The sequence below is a fragment of the Pelodiscus sinensis genome, chromosome 32 (assembly GCF_049634645.1).
Source record: "Pelodiscus sinensis isolate JC-2024 chromosome 32, ASM4963464v1, whole genome shotgun sequence".
In the NCBI taxonomy this organism is placed as follows: Eukaryota; Metazoa; Chordata; order Testudines; family Trionychidae; genus Pelodiscus; species Pelodiscus sinensis.
Window position 1 is genome coordinate 12621134 of NC_134742.1, and position 12963 is coordinate 12634096.

The 12963-nt window shown below is 52.7% G+C and overlaps 1 long non-coding RNA gene across 1 annotated transcript; it reads left to right on the forward strand.

Moving 5' to 3' along the window:
* The first annotated feature begins 7316 nt into the window (after positions 1-7316).
* LOC142823288 (uncharacterized) lies at positions 7317-11281 on the forward strand. The gene is made up of 3 exons (XR_012898559.1): positions 7317-7477; positions 8384-8490; positions 10218-11281. It is a non-coding gene; the product is annotated as an uncharacterized LOC142823288 (long non-coding RNA).
* Positions 11282-12963: the final 1682 nt, after the last annotated feature.

Sequence of the window (12963 nt, forward strand, 5' to 3'; positions counted from 1 at the left end):
GGTGTCTGGGGGCGCGAGGGAATGGCCGGGAGTCAGGACGCCGGTTCTCTCTCCCTATCTCTGGGAGAGGAATGAGATGCCATGGGTCGGACAGGGCAGGAGGTGACTCGGAAGACTCCGGAAGCGGCCAACGGGGGCAGAGCCCAGAGGTGGTGACACGGACAGACCCTCGCAGGGGTCAGGAAGGAATTTTCCATCAGGCCAGGAGCCTTGGGGGGGGGGGGGGGGGGGGTAGATCGTGTCTCCCTGTGCACATGGGCTGTGGGGAGCCTGCTGGGACCCTCTCGACACATTTCACAAGGTTCAATGGTGCCACCACAAGATCTTGGTGGCTGGGGGACGCTGTCGCACCCGCTGGCTTGAAGCGGTTTCCATTGTAGACAGACGGTTGCAGATTAGCCACTGGGCCGACGGGGCCCCGGCAAACTGGGGGATCCCTGGAGAAATGGGCTCCCGGTGCCCCAAGATGTTCTCGAGCTGGGCAGGGGGGGTTACTTCGCTCAGCCTGCCTGGCATCATTGGGAGAGACCCCGGCACCCCCAAACCATTTCCCCAGTAGGACCTCCAGGAGGAGACTGCAGCAGGGGGGTTACACAGGACCCCCCACTTGCTCTGGCCCAAAGCCCCCAAATCCTTAATCCCCTTCTGCACAAAGGGCTCATTTCCAGTGTGGTTCAGCGGCCCTCAGCACCCCCACGCTCCAGACTGTTGGAGGGCCCCGCGCCCCAGGGAGGAGTCAAGTCACAGGCGGATTCGGCCCTGGTACGTATTTTGCTTTCAGTTTGCGCACGAGACTCACTGCACCTTGCTCTGGGTGGGGTTAAACAGTGGCTACCAGAAAGGGCTGGGTCAGAGCAGCAAAGGTAAGTAGGAGCCTGGCTTGCGGAGAGGGGGGAGAGTTTGTATCTTCATTCTGTAAGTAGGGTTGCCAAATGGCTGAAAGAAAACTACCCAACACCCCCCCCCAAAAAAATAAAACACTGGGAAAAAATTTTGTTGAAGGAAAAACTGGGGGGGGGGGGGGGGGAACCAAAGTTGAGCCAAAAAAAAAAAACCCCCCCCCACAACCTCTGAGAACCTGGATTACTGCTAGGAGTGACCAGGTAATCATTACAAAAAAAAAAAACCTCCGAACACGCCTCATGGGGTGGGGTGGGGGATCAGCCAGGAAGGGAGCAGTGCTGGCTGGGAAGGGGGGGGGAGGTGGAAACAGTTAATGGGGGAGAAGCAGCAATGGGGCTGGTCGGGGGAGATGGAGCAGGGGGCTGACGGGTGCAGTGGGGGCACCAGGAGGAAGGGAGGCCGGGAAGCAGAGCTAGCCGTGGGGTGGGAGGGTACAGTGGCACTGGCCGGGAGATCAGGAAGAAGAACAGGCCAGCGGGAAGCAGAGCTGGGGGGGGGGGGGGGGGGAGGATGCAGGGGGCCTAGCCGGGGAAGATCAGGAGGGGAAGTGGGGGAGAACCGGCCAGCTGCGAAGGGGGAGGAGGGGGAGCAAATTGGCTGGCAGGGAGCGGGACTGACCCAGGCACTTGCAGACTCGTGCTCGACACACGAGCGAGGAGGTGACTTCCCCTCTTCCTCACACTCAACCCATTGAGGGCTCTCGGTGGCAATCGCGGCCCCGCCTCCCAGCTGGGTCTCCCAGCCGCTCCCCCGCCCACGCCGGTGTGCAGCCGGAAAAATCAGAAAATACTGCACATTGCACATTGCACATTGCACGTGTCTGGTATTGTCTGATTTTTTTTTAACCGGACAGAGCGCGCAAATACAGGATTGTACAATACCGGACACCTGGCAACCTATAAAAACCAGGGGTAGGGACAGCACGAAGATCGGGGCTTCCACCACAGCTGAGAGGGTGTCAGGGTTGTGTGGAGCCCCCGTGCCTCGGGGATGAAGGTCCAGCCGAGGCCACGAGAGGAGAATAAACGGGAGGGAGCCACGAAGGGCCGACTGGTTTCTGTTTAAAAAACAACAAATAATCTGGTAGCACTTTATAGACTAAAAAAACAGGTTGATGGGATCATGAGCTTTCGTGGGCACGGCCCACATCTTCAGATGACCGGAGTGTTGGAAATTCAGAACCAAGAATAATTAACAGAAGGTGGGGGAGAGGACATAGTACAGATAAGTTTCTGTTTGACTCTTCCCGCATTACATGCTGCTGAATTTTCCAAAGTCGGGCAGGTGCCAGAAATGAAACTGTCAGGAGCAGAGACAGACAAAAACAGACAGAAAGTGAGAAAAATTGAGTCCGGAGACTGGGGGAGGGAGGATAGGAGGCATCTGTACAAGACAAAGAAAACCCCAAATATTTGGTATAAAGTCAGAACATCTCATCCCCCTGTGGAGTGGACAACACAGGAGAGTGTGAGAGAGAATAAATGTTGTGGGTTTTTCTTTCCTTTTTGAGCCTCCGTTTCTTCAAGCTCCAACCATGAAGGCTAGAAACATTTTCTTTTTCCTGGAAAAACCCCTGAGGTTCTCTGGCCGTTATTGCTGTCGTACGACATTTAGGGTGTGTATAAACTACACCCCTCTGTTGACAGAGGGATGTAGATTAGGCACATCGATATTACAAATGAAGCTGGATTTAAATATCCCATTCTTCATTTGCATAATGGCAGCTGCTCTCAAAAACAACGGCAGTTTAGGGTCTTTCGAAAAGAAAAGTTCTTTTTCAAAAGATCCCATAAATCTCATTTTTTGAGGAATATAGGATCTTTTGAAAAGGGGTTTTATTTTGGAAAGATCCCCATCTACAAAGAGGTGTAGTTTAGACAAACCCTTATAGTGTTCTAGCATCTACCAGCCAGCTGGGGCTTTAAGGGGGGAGGGGATGAAAAAGTCTTTAAATATCACCAGCCTTCATGAGATTTCATGAGAATTCATGATATTCCCTGCTAAACTCCCTAACCCGTCCTCTTTTTTGCCAGGGAATAAGGTAACACTCAATGCAGAAGAACTCATAGGATTGAAGTACGTCCCACTAAGAAGAGTCGGGGACAGACAACTGGAAGACAGACAGTCTGGAGAAGCTGCTTCCAGTCCAAGGAGTTGCAGAGAAAGGAGCAAAGCCGAGTAACCACCCGAGTACAAGTGCCAAGAGGAAAAGATGGGTGTGTCATTGAGGCTATGTCTAGACTGCAAGCCTCTTTCGAAAGAGCCTCTTTCGAAAGAGAGCGTCTAGACTGCACGCGGAACTTTCGAAAAAGCAAGCCGCTTTTTCAAAAGAAAGCACCCAGTGAGTCTGGATGCTCTCTTTCAAAGAAGCCCTATTTACATTCAAGAACGCCTTCTTTTGAAAGAGCACTTTTGAAAGAAGGCGTTCTTCCTCGTGAAATGAGGTTTACCACCGTCGAAAGAAAAGCCGCGTTCTTTCGATTTAATTTCGAAAGAACGCGGCTGCAGTCTAGACGCAAGTGAAGTTTTTTCGAAAAAAACCCTGAGTCTGGACACAGCCTAAGTCACACAGAGGGAGGTTGGAGTGAGAGAAAAGGTGGTTGGTCCCAAATCCAGTCTCCAAATCCATTGTGCTGGGTTTTGGTCACCACAGTGGGGTCCTCTGTATTTCTCTCCCAATAAAACGGTCGCTCGTTGTCACAGGTGGAGCTGCAGGTGGCTAATGATGCAAATCCAAGACCTGCAATTCTGGTCCCAGTGGGGCCAATGGAAGAAGAGGATGCGGATTGTTGGGTTGGGCCGCGGAGCTGCCTCGTCTCCTTTCCCCTTTCTCCATTTCTGCTGCTGAATCTCAGCAAACCGGCCTCCCTTTCCCATTCGGATTGATCGAGGGCTTTGCTTTCCCATGGGTGTGTCAACATCACACTCTTCACGTGGGCTTGGAGGGTGTCTGAGAAGGATTTGTGTGTGTGTGTTTTGGCAGCCTCTTTACCGTTGGCCATGGCTCAGGTGTGAGAACGTTGATTTTCTGACATTTGAAGAATCGGCCCAGTGGAGTTGGTGGGGGATGATCTTAGCTTTAGTGCTGGGGGTTTAGGGTCAGACAGGACACTGTCATTGGGGCATCAGGCAGCGCACTCGATTCAGAAGATCTCGTGGTGGCACCATTGATCCTTGTGAAATGTGTCGAGAGGGTCCCAACAGGCCCCCTACAGCCCATGCAACACAGGGAGACACGACCTACCTCCCCCAAGGCACCTGGCCTGAGGGAAAATTCCTTCCTGACCCCAGATCTGATCATCATTTACACCTGGAGCATGTAAGACACCTGGAGCATTCAAAATGCTAGTTAGAGAAATGGTCAGGGGTAAACAGGATGAGGTTTAATGAAGAGAAATGCAAAGTGCTCCACTTAGGAAGGAACAATCAGTTCCATACATACAAGATGGGAAGCGACTGTCTAGGAAGGAGCATGGCGGAAAGGGATCTAGGGGTCAGAGTGGACCACAAGTTGAATATGAGTCAACAGTGTGATGCTGTTGCAAAAAAAAGCAAATATGATTCTAGGTTGTATCAACAGGTGTGTTGTAAGCAAAACTCGTGAAGTCATTCTGCTGCTCTACTCTGCATTAGTTAGGCCTCAGCTGGAGTACTGTGTCCAGTTCTGGGCGCCACATTTCAAGAAAGATGTGGAGAAATTGGAAAGGGTACAGAGAAGAGCGACAAGAATGATTAAAGGTCTAGAGAACATGACCTATGAAGCCAGGCTTCATGAACTGGGCTTGCTTAGTTTGGAAAAAAGAAGATTAAGGGGGGACATGCTAGTGGTTTTTAAATATCTAAAAGGGTGTCACAAGGAGGAAGGAGAAAATTTGTTCCTCTTGGTTTCTGAGGACAGGACAAGGAGTAATGGGCTTAAAGTGCAGCAGGGGAGGTTTAGATTGGACATTAGGAAAAAATTCCTGTCAGGGTGGTCAAATATTGGAATAAATTGCCAAGGGAGGTGGTGGAATCTCCCTCTCTGGAGATATTTAAGAACAGGTTAGATAGACATCTGTCAGGGATGGTGTAGACGGAGCTTGGCCCTGCCTTGAGGGCGGGGGGCTGGACTCGATGACCTCTCGAGGGCCCTTCCAGTCCTATGATTCTATGATAAGAAGGATGCACCAGCCAGGCATCTTGGACATCGAGAGCCCTTCTCATGTCACGAGCATCTTAAGGGGATGTTTTCCCTTCTGGCCTGCAGCGCCCCCCACTGGCTGCTGGTGGCATTGCAAGGGGTGGGAAAGGCACGCCCTACCTTGCTGCGCCTCTGCCTGAGGCTACAGCAGTGCAGAGTGAAGGAGGATGTTTGCAGATACCTGAAGAAGTTAGGTGCCCCAGTTCTAACTCGTTTAGACTGAGAGCTCTGGTTGTACCGAGTCGCTGCACTGTGGCATCTGTAGGGGCGGGATTGTGGCAGAAATGGATGAGTCTGCTACCACTTCCCCTGCTGGAGGATCTACCCCTATAGCTGTGGCACCTGTGGAGCCAGAGGTCCCAGGTTCAACCCCCCACTCGTGGCGGGAGGACGGACATTGGGGTGTTTTCTGTGGATGCTGATTTCAAAGCTGGTCGTGTGATGCTGCCTTGCTGGCTCCGGGACTGAGCATCCAGGGGGCAAAGGCTGCAGAGAGAAGGCAAGAGGGAGACACGGTTTTCGGAGCCCTTTGCCCCTGCTCGGGGGGATGGGAGCAGGGCCTGGAGAAATTCAGTAGCTGGTTAACCCCCATGCTGTCCAGTCCCTAAGCCTGGCTGGGCTAACACAGGGCCCTCTAGGCTGGGAGCAAGCAAGGGAGACGGGGGCTGATACCCAGAGTTCAAGCCCCACTGCCAATGACCCCCTCCCTGTGCCCCCCGGTGCTGTGTGACGCAGAGAGAGGGATTCCCAGGGCAGCCCGGCCCTAACGGCCCTTTCCCTTCCAGGGTCTGTCCTCGACGTCTTTTTAAACACTGGCTCAATCCGTGAACTCAAAGCTACAGTCAAAGAATCAGTCACGCGGTTGGTGCGAATCCTCTTCACCCTCCTTCTCGCCATCCTCGCCCTGCAGATAGCTCTGATAGGTGAGTTTCCAGCCCCGCCGGCCTCGCGCTTGGGGTTCCCCCTTCCCCCGGAAGCTGTCAGAGCCCAGCCCTTGAGCTCCAGCCCCCTGCAATACACAAGAGCCATGGGGGGGGCGGAGGGGATCCTGGGATAAACCACCCCTCAGCCAGCCCATAAAGCTGGATCCTGAGAGCTCCCAGCCGCAGCTCCCCTTCGTGACAGGTGGGGGTGGAGGGGGGGCACCACAGGGGTCCGTCTGTGTCAATGCCACCCATGGCAGCTTCCGGGGTCGGCCTGGTCACCTCCATCCTGCCCCCTTCCAGGGTGAGCCTCCAGTTCCCGCACTCTCTGGGGGGGCGTTCCTTATGCACCCGCTTTGGGGGGACCCAACATGCCCTCTCCTCTGGGCTCCAGCCCAGGCCCCCTGTGTTTAAACAGCTAAAACTCCTGCTCCTCCCTACCCCCACCTCCCCCTCCTCCCACCTTTTCCCTCTGGGGTCCGGCAGGAACCTCTCCGGCCGCCACTGCTCCCTACACCCTTCTACAGCAGCTGCTGCCAACTGGCCCCTTTGCCACAGCCGAGGGAGCGACTGGTTCCTCTGTTAACTGCCCGGCTGTCACAGTGGGGGGTCTGCACCCCCCCCCCTCGCAGCCCTATGCACGCTGGGGTCTTGTCCCGCCATTTTATAGAAGGGGAAACTGAGGCACCGGGGAGTCACTTTGCCACTGGCTCGACTGACATCGAGTGAGCTGGGGTGAGAACCTTTCAGTCCTGACTCCCAGCATCCCCGCCCAACCCACGGCATCCCATTCCTCTCCCAGAGCTAGGGAGAGAAAACAGGCATCCTGACTCCCCGCCATCCCCTCTTGCCCCCAGGCTCCTCGCACCTCCTGGGACTGCAGATACAACCCAGGAGTCCTGCCTTCCAGCCCCCCCACGCTCCTGCTCTAGCCACTAGACCCCACTCCCATCCTAAAAGCAGGGTTAGAACCAAGAATCCCAACTCCCCTCCCATAGCACCCCTGAAATCAGGGGCACAAATGCCCATTCAAAGGCTTCATTTATAACCACCCCTCACCCTAAGCCATCGCCCAAGCTCTGAGCGAGGCCTGGCTCTGAGGGATTGTTTTTCCGTGTTCCCCTTGGATACAGCAGGGCCAGTGCCCCGGGGAGCTGCCTTGAGGAGGCACTGAGGGTGCAAAAGGTGCCGGCCCTCACACTTGGGGGGTTCCTGCTGCCTGGCTGTGGAGCCCCAGGCGCCGGGGAGGCCGATGGGGACAGATCCCTCACCCCACGGCGCTTTGTTTGCAGTGGGAGTGTTTTATCACCCTCAGCCTCCTCCTGTCGTGCTTTCCTGCCCCGACGGCTGGGTCAGCCACCACGGGAAGTGCTACTATTTCTCCACGGCCGAAGGGAACTGGGCCTACAGCCAGAGCATCTGCTCTTCCCTGGGCGCCTCCCTGGCTGGGATCGACTCCCTGCAGGAGCTGGTGGGTATTTACTGGTACGTGTGGGAAAAAATGGTTTTGCGGCGGTGACGGGAGGGGCTGGGCCGGGGAGAAGGCGCAGCGGCGAGAGGGCTCCTGGCTGCGTGTCGAGGGGCAGGACACAACAAGGGAGGGGACAAGGGCTGTGCCTTGTGCATTATCCGGCCTTGTTCGTGCTGCCCCTGTTAACCCTGCACATGACTTGGCCAGGCAGCCCTGGGGAGCCAGGAGGACCAGCAGGTGGGGAGAGGCGGCTGCAGGCCAAGGAGGCGGTTGCCGGGGTAACGAGATGGGAAGTCCCTGAAATGTCAGGTCCGGGCAGGAGGGGGCGCCCAGATGGGAGGACGGGCAGCGCAGGGTCAAACCCAATCAAGCTGAACCAAAGTGTTCAGAGCCCTCAAATCACAGCAGGAGATCGGGGTTGTTGTGTGTTTTTGTGTGTTTTTTTTTTTCCTTCAGGGAGGGGTTTGCAAAATGCAGAATTTGGCGAAATGGCTCACTTTGGAAAATGTTTCCTTCTCACCAAATCGGCATTTTCCAATGGGGGCAAAAAGCCCATTTTGCATAAAGAGTTTTGCACGGATCAATCCCTGACTAGACACCTTCCCCTTGCACACCAGAGCCATGGGGGGCCGAAGCTAGTAGACTTTGGGTGCTCCAGCCCTGCAGGGTAGCAGCAGGGAGGTTAGCGCACCCTTGGGGACAGGTTCTAGGCAAATCAGAGGCCTCATCTTCCCCAGGGCCAGAGGCTCCCCACCCTGTTAAGAAACTTTTCTCCCCACTGAGGCTGCTCCCACGGTTCCACGTAGCCTACGGGGGGAGGGTTAGCAGAGCTACATCGTTGGAGGATGGGTCCCCCTCGAAATGCTTCTAACCAGGCCAAATTAATGTACCCGCCTTGTTTTAAAGGCTTTTCTCATGAGTTATAAGAGATGCGATTACCCCTGGATCGGCCTGCGGAGGGAAGGAGGTGGCCAGCTCTGGAAGTGGGTGAACGGGACACGATTCAACAATCTGTGAGTGCTGCTTTCTGTCTGGGAAGCTTCTCCACGTTAGTTCCCACTGATGCTAAATTTGCTCAAAGAAGCACTCTCAGAACAACCACGCGTTGTATGAAGGTAGCACAGCTCTTGCTTCTCACAATCACGCCGACCCGCCCAGGGGCGTCGGGAGCCAGGAATCGAACTGGGGACCTACAGCGATTAATGCAGGAGCCTCTGTCCTGCATGAGCTCACACCCCTCCTGGCGGTTACACTCTATCACTCGGGGTATATCTTACACTACAGAGTTTTTTTTGGAAAAACTTGAGTTACGTCCACACGGCAATCGCATTATTTGAAACGAACATCGAAAGAGCAGAGGGGTTTTTCCGACATCGGTCCACCTCTTTCTAAAAGGAAGAAGCCTTTTTGTGAAAGAGCTCTTTAGGAAAAAAGGCGTATGTGGACGGGGAGGAGATATTCAGTGTGGATGCTCTCTGTCAAAAAAGCAGATCACTGTTTCACTGCACTTCGGCAGTGTGGACGGTCTCTTTCGGAAGAAGTTTTTTTCCCCGAAAATCTCTTCCGGAAAAGCTTCTTCTGAAAAAGCCTGCAGTCTAGAGAGAGTCTCCGTTTCCTTCTCTGACTGCGACTCCTTTCTTGTCCCAGGAACTGCAGCCTCCTCTTCATGGCTCGGCCCCCAGCCGGGTCGCTGCACGATCGGCCTGGCCAGGGTGTTTGCTAAAGTCCCTTCCCACCAGCTGTCTGCAACTACCCTGGCTCTGTAGCCCCTAAACTCCCCCCTTTCTCCTGGGGAGCTGCTGCAGCCGACTTCCCTGCAACCTCTTTGGCTGTGTCTAGACTGGCAAGTTTTTGCGGAAAAACTTGCCAGCTGTCTACACTGGCCGCTTGAATTTCCGCAAGAACGCTGACAGTCTCATGTAAGAAATCAGTGCTTCTTGCGGAAATACTATGCTGCTCCCGTTCAGGCAAAAGTCATTTTGCACAAAAGCTTTTGCGCAAAAGGGCCAGTGTAGACAGCTCGGATTTGTTTTGCACAAAAAAGCCCCGATGGTGAAAATGGCGATCAGGGCTTTTTGGCGCAAAAGCGCGTCTAGATGAGCATGGACGCTTTTCCACAAAAAGTGCTTTTGCGGAAAAGCATCCGTGCCAATCTAGACACTCTTTTCCGCAAATGCTTTTAACGGAAAACTTTTCTGTTAAAAGCATTTGCGGAAAATCATGCCAGTGTAGACGTAGCCTTTCTGTTTCCAGCTTTCATAGGCCCAGCTCTGCTCCTCTCACCAGCTGGGCTTCATCAGCAAATTAGCCATAACCGGCCCTGGCTTTCCTCCAGGGGCACCTGTCAGTCACTTGGCTGAATTTGCCACCTCGGGCTTTGTGTGAGGTGACCGGCCCGTCACAGCTGTGGACGGGGAAAGCGGAGCTTGTAATGATCCCTCCTTCGGGGGCACCTGGCATTGGCTACTGTGGGCAGGCAGGACACTGGATTGGATGGACCTTGGGTCTGACCCAGAGTGGCCATTTTTATATGTTCCTGTTTCCTGGCTGGCTCCCAAGCTCCTGCCACTGTTTCTGCTGGTCTTTGCTCAGACCCTGACACCAGCCCCGGCCTCGTTCTCCCTCGGCTCCCATGTTAAAGCTCCCCCTCTGGATTCACTCCCCCCAGGGAGGGGCCTTGTGTTGGTCCAGGAAAGGGAAATCCCATCAGCCCCTGAGCTGTGTCCGACGTCCTTTGCAGGTTTCCTGTGACGGGAGGAGCTGACTGCGCGTATCTGAACGACGTCGGTGTCTCATCCTCCGCGTGCCTGACGGCAAAGAACTGGATCTGCAGCAAGCCCAGCCTGCACTGGAGGAAGCGTTAGATGGGGCTGGAACAGAAGAGGCCAAACGCGTCCGACAGGATCACACCCCACGCCCGTCCGTTGCCTTTCCTGCTACACTGGCTGCGCTGTTGGCCTGTACAGGACACCCGCAGTTCCAGATGTTGCCTGCCACCCCACGTGTGCTGCCGCGGGGCTCAATTTGCAATGGCAGGCGCCAGCCCTGTTATTTTACATTGGTAGCGGATGCTGCAAGCCCAGCACAATTTAAGCGCTGTCTTGACTCTGCATGCAGCCCAGGGAACTTAATCAGAGGCAGGGGAGGATCTGGCAGATCCTAAGCACAGCCAGACCGTGTCAGACCAAAGGTCCAGCTAACCCAAGTGTCCTATTAGCCCCACAGTGGCCAATGCCAGGTGCCCCGGGGGAAATGAATAAATGTGCAAAGGATTTTTTACACCAGCCCCGTGTCTACAAATTAGCCAGCTCTCCAGAATCACAAAATGATTGGAAATAATTAGGAGATTTAAAAAAATAAATACAAAATAAATTACGGGCTGTTTTGTTCGTTTTCTGAGCCGCTAGGGATTTGATTTAATTCTTCCATATCCCAACAATGTCGCTGAGGGGTGTGAATTAGCCCCTCCCCCAAGCAAGGTCAGTTACACGGACGTAAGTGCCGCTGTGCACAGTGCTAGGCTGGTAGGATATCACCTCCCTCCGACACAGCGACACAGGTGGGTTTATTCCTCTCGCTCCCATCAGCACAGGGCATCTTCACCAGACACTCGGCTGTCGCGTGGCTGCACAAAACCCAGCAAGGGCAAGTGTTAAGTGAAAGTTGAGTTGCTCACAGGACCCCAGGACTCGAGCTCAGATAAGCAGCGTGGGCAGCACCTTCATTGGGGAGGGGGCTGGGTACAGTTGGGAGCAGGGGCGGATGAGAGTTTTACAGGACCCCCCTTTGGAGAAAATTTTTTTAAAAAGGCATCAAATGCGCAAGTTGAAGGCTATTTTCATATTACATGTGAATTGGGTAAATTTGACAGAAACTTAATTTAGTTGGATAATTTTTATTTTAATTCTATTGTAATTCATCCGTAAACAAAATTCTGCATGAATAATTAAACATTTTCATTTGTATTTAAGTCTATTCTAGCGGTCTAGCTCTTTTGACAGCACATTCTTCAATTATGTCATTAAAGTCCGTTTCTTTGCACAGGTCGTTTTCAATCGATATAATGCCAAAAGACCTTAAACAGCAAAGGTTGGCCTCTACTTCATATGTGGCCATTGGGCATATAAAACACTGCCCAAGGATTCGAGTGGAACCTGCTATATTAGAGCAGCCTTCCCAGCCATTCGAATCACTAACCGTCTCCCTGGTGGTAGAATCCGAAACTATCGAGAGAGAACAGAAACACAGCGGTTTTGGGGAATTATGTTCCCAGGATGGGGTGTGGCCTATGCAGTAAGAGAAATTCAGAGGCTGGAAGGAGCTTTCGAGAAAGTAGCTAATGCCACAACCAAAGCTCTCCGTGCCATTAATAAGGAGTTAGGAGAAGTGAGACAAATGGTTCTCCAGAACCGGATGGCCCTAGACCACATCCTAGCTAGTAAGGGCGGGGTTTGTGCCTTAGTGGGAAAAGAACGCTGAGTGTAAATCACTGACACCAGGAAGGAAGTAGAGGAAGATGCCTCAGAGATTGAAAGAACTGTGAAAAGCCTAAGGCAGGAGGAAGAGTTGACCCTCTGGGGTTGGTTGGGAGGCTGGTTTGGGCATGTGGGAACTTGGATTTTGCAAGGTGTAGTTTTAGTATTGGCTATAGTCTTGTGTGTTTATTTTTGTTTCTTGTTCATCAAAAGCTGTATTTCTTGTATTCTGAAAAACACAAGACAGACCCTTACTAAAGGAAATATGGAAGTAATGAGGTTAAAATATGATGAGCAGAGAAAGGAACAAGAAATTTAAGGGAAACGGAGGTATAAAATGGTTTCAAGGTTAGCCTTTAAAAGGCTAAAAAGGGGGGAGTTGTAGACACTGTAGAAACCATTTCGTATTTAGCTAGAAGCCATCTTGTATAACAGAAACCATTTCAGCTTTCCTCTCTCGCACGTAGACCAGAATGAACTTTCTGTCACCCCGTGAGAAGAGGCCTACAGGATGGGCTATTGGAAAGTGTTAATTGGGCTGGTTGAGACAGGAGATGTACTCCCTCGTACCTGTCCGCCATCTTGTTGATAAGGCTTTGTTTTTCCTAGTTTAATTGATGATTTCTGTAATTGGATGCCCTGATGTCAGACTGTTTGGCTAAGGGTATAAAGATACTAGGATTGATTGTATTAGCCAGCCTTACTGGGCCTGGCCCTGCTGGGACCACGTTTGGCTCACTTGGCTTTACTGATCAATAAAGTTGTCTGTTTAGCCACGTAAACTGAGTGAGACTTTTGCTTCGACACTGACTATTCCTGATGGACTTAGGAGTACTGGCACTCATGGAGGCACCATCAGCATTCCATTTAGAGGGTCTTTGATAGACCCACTTAAACAAACACGGAAAGATTGATCTTTGGCACATATAGATGTTGCCTCCCTGGAAGCGATCTAAGTGATCTAAAAAGTGTGTGAGTTACAGATGCAGACTGAAATTGTGTTCCTACATT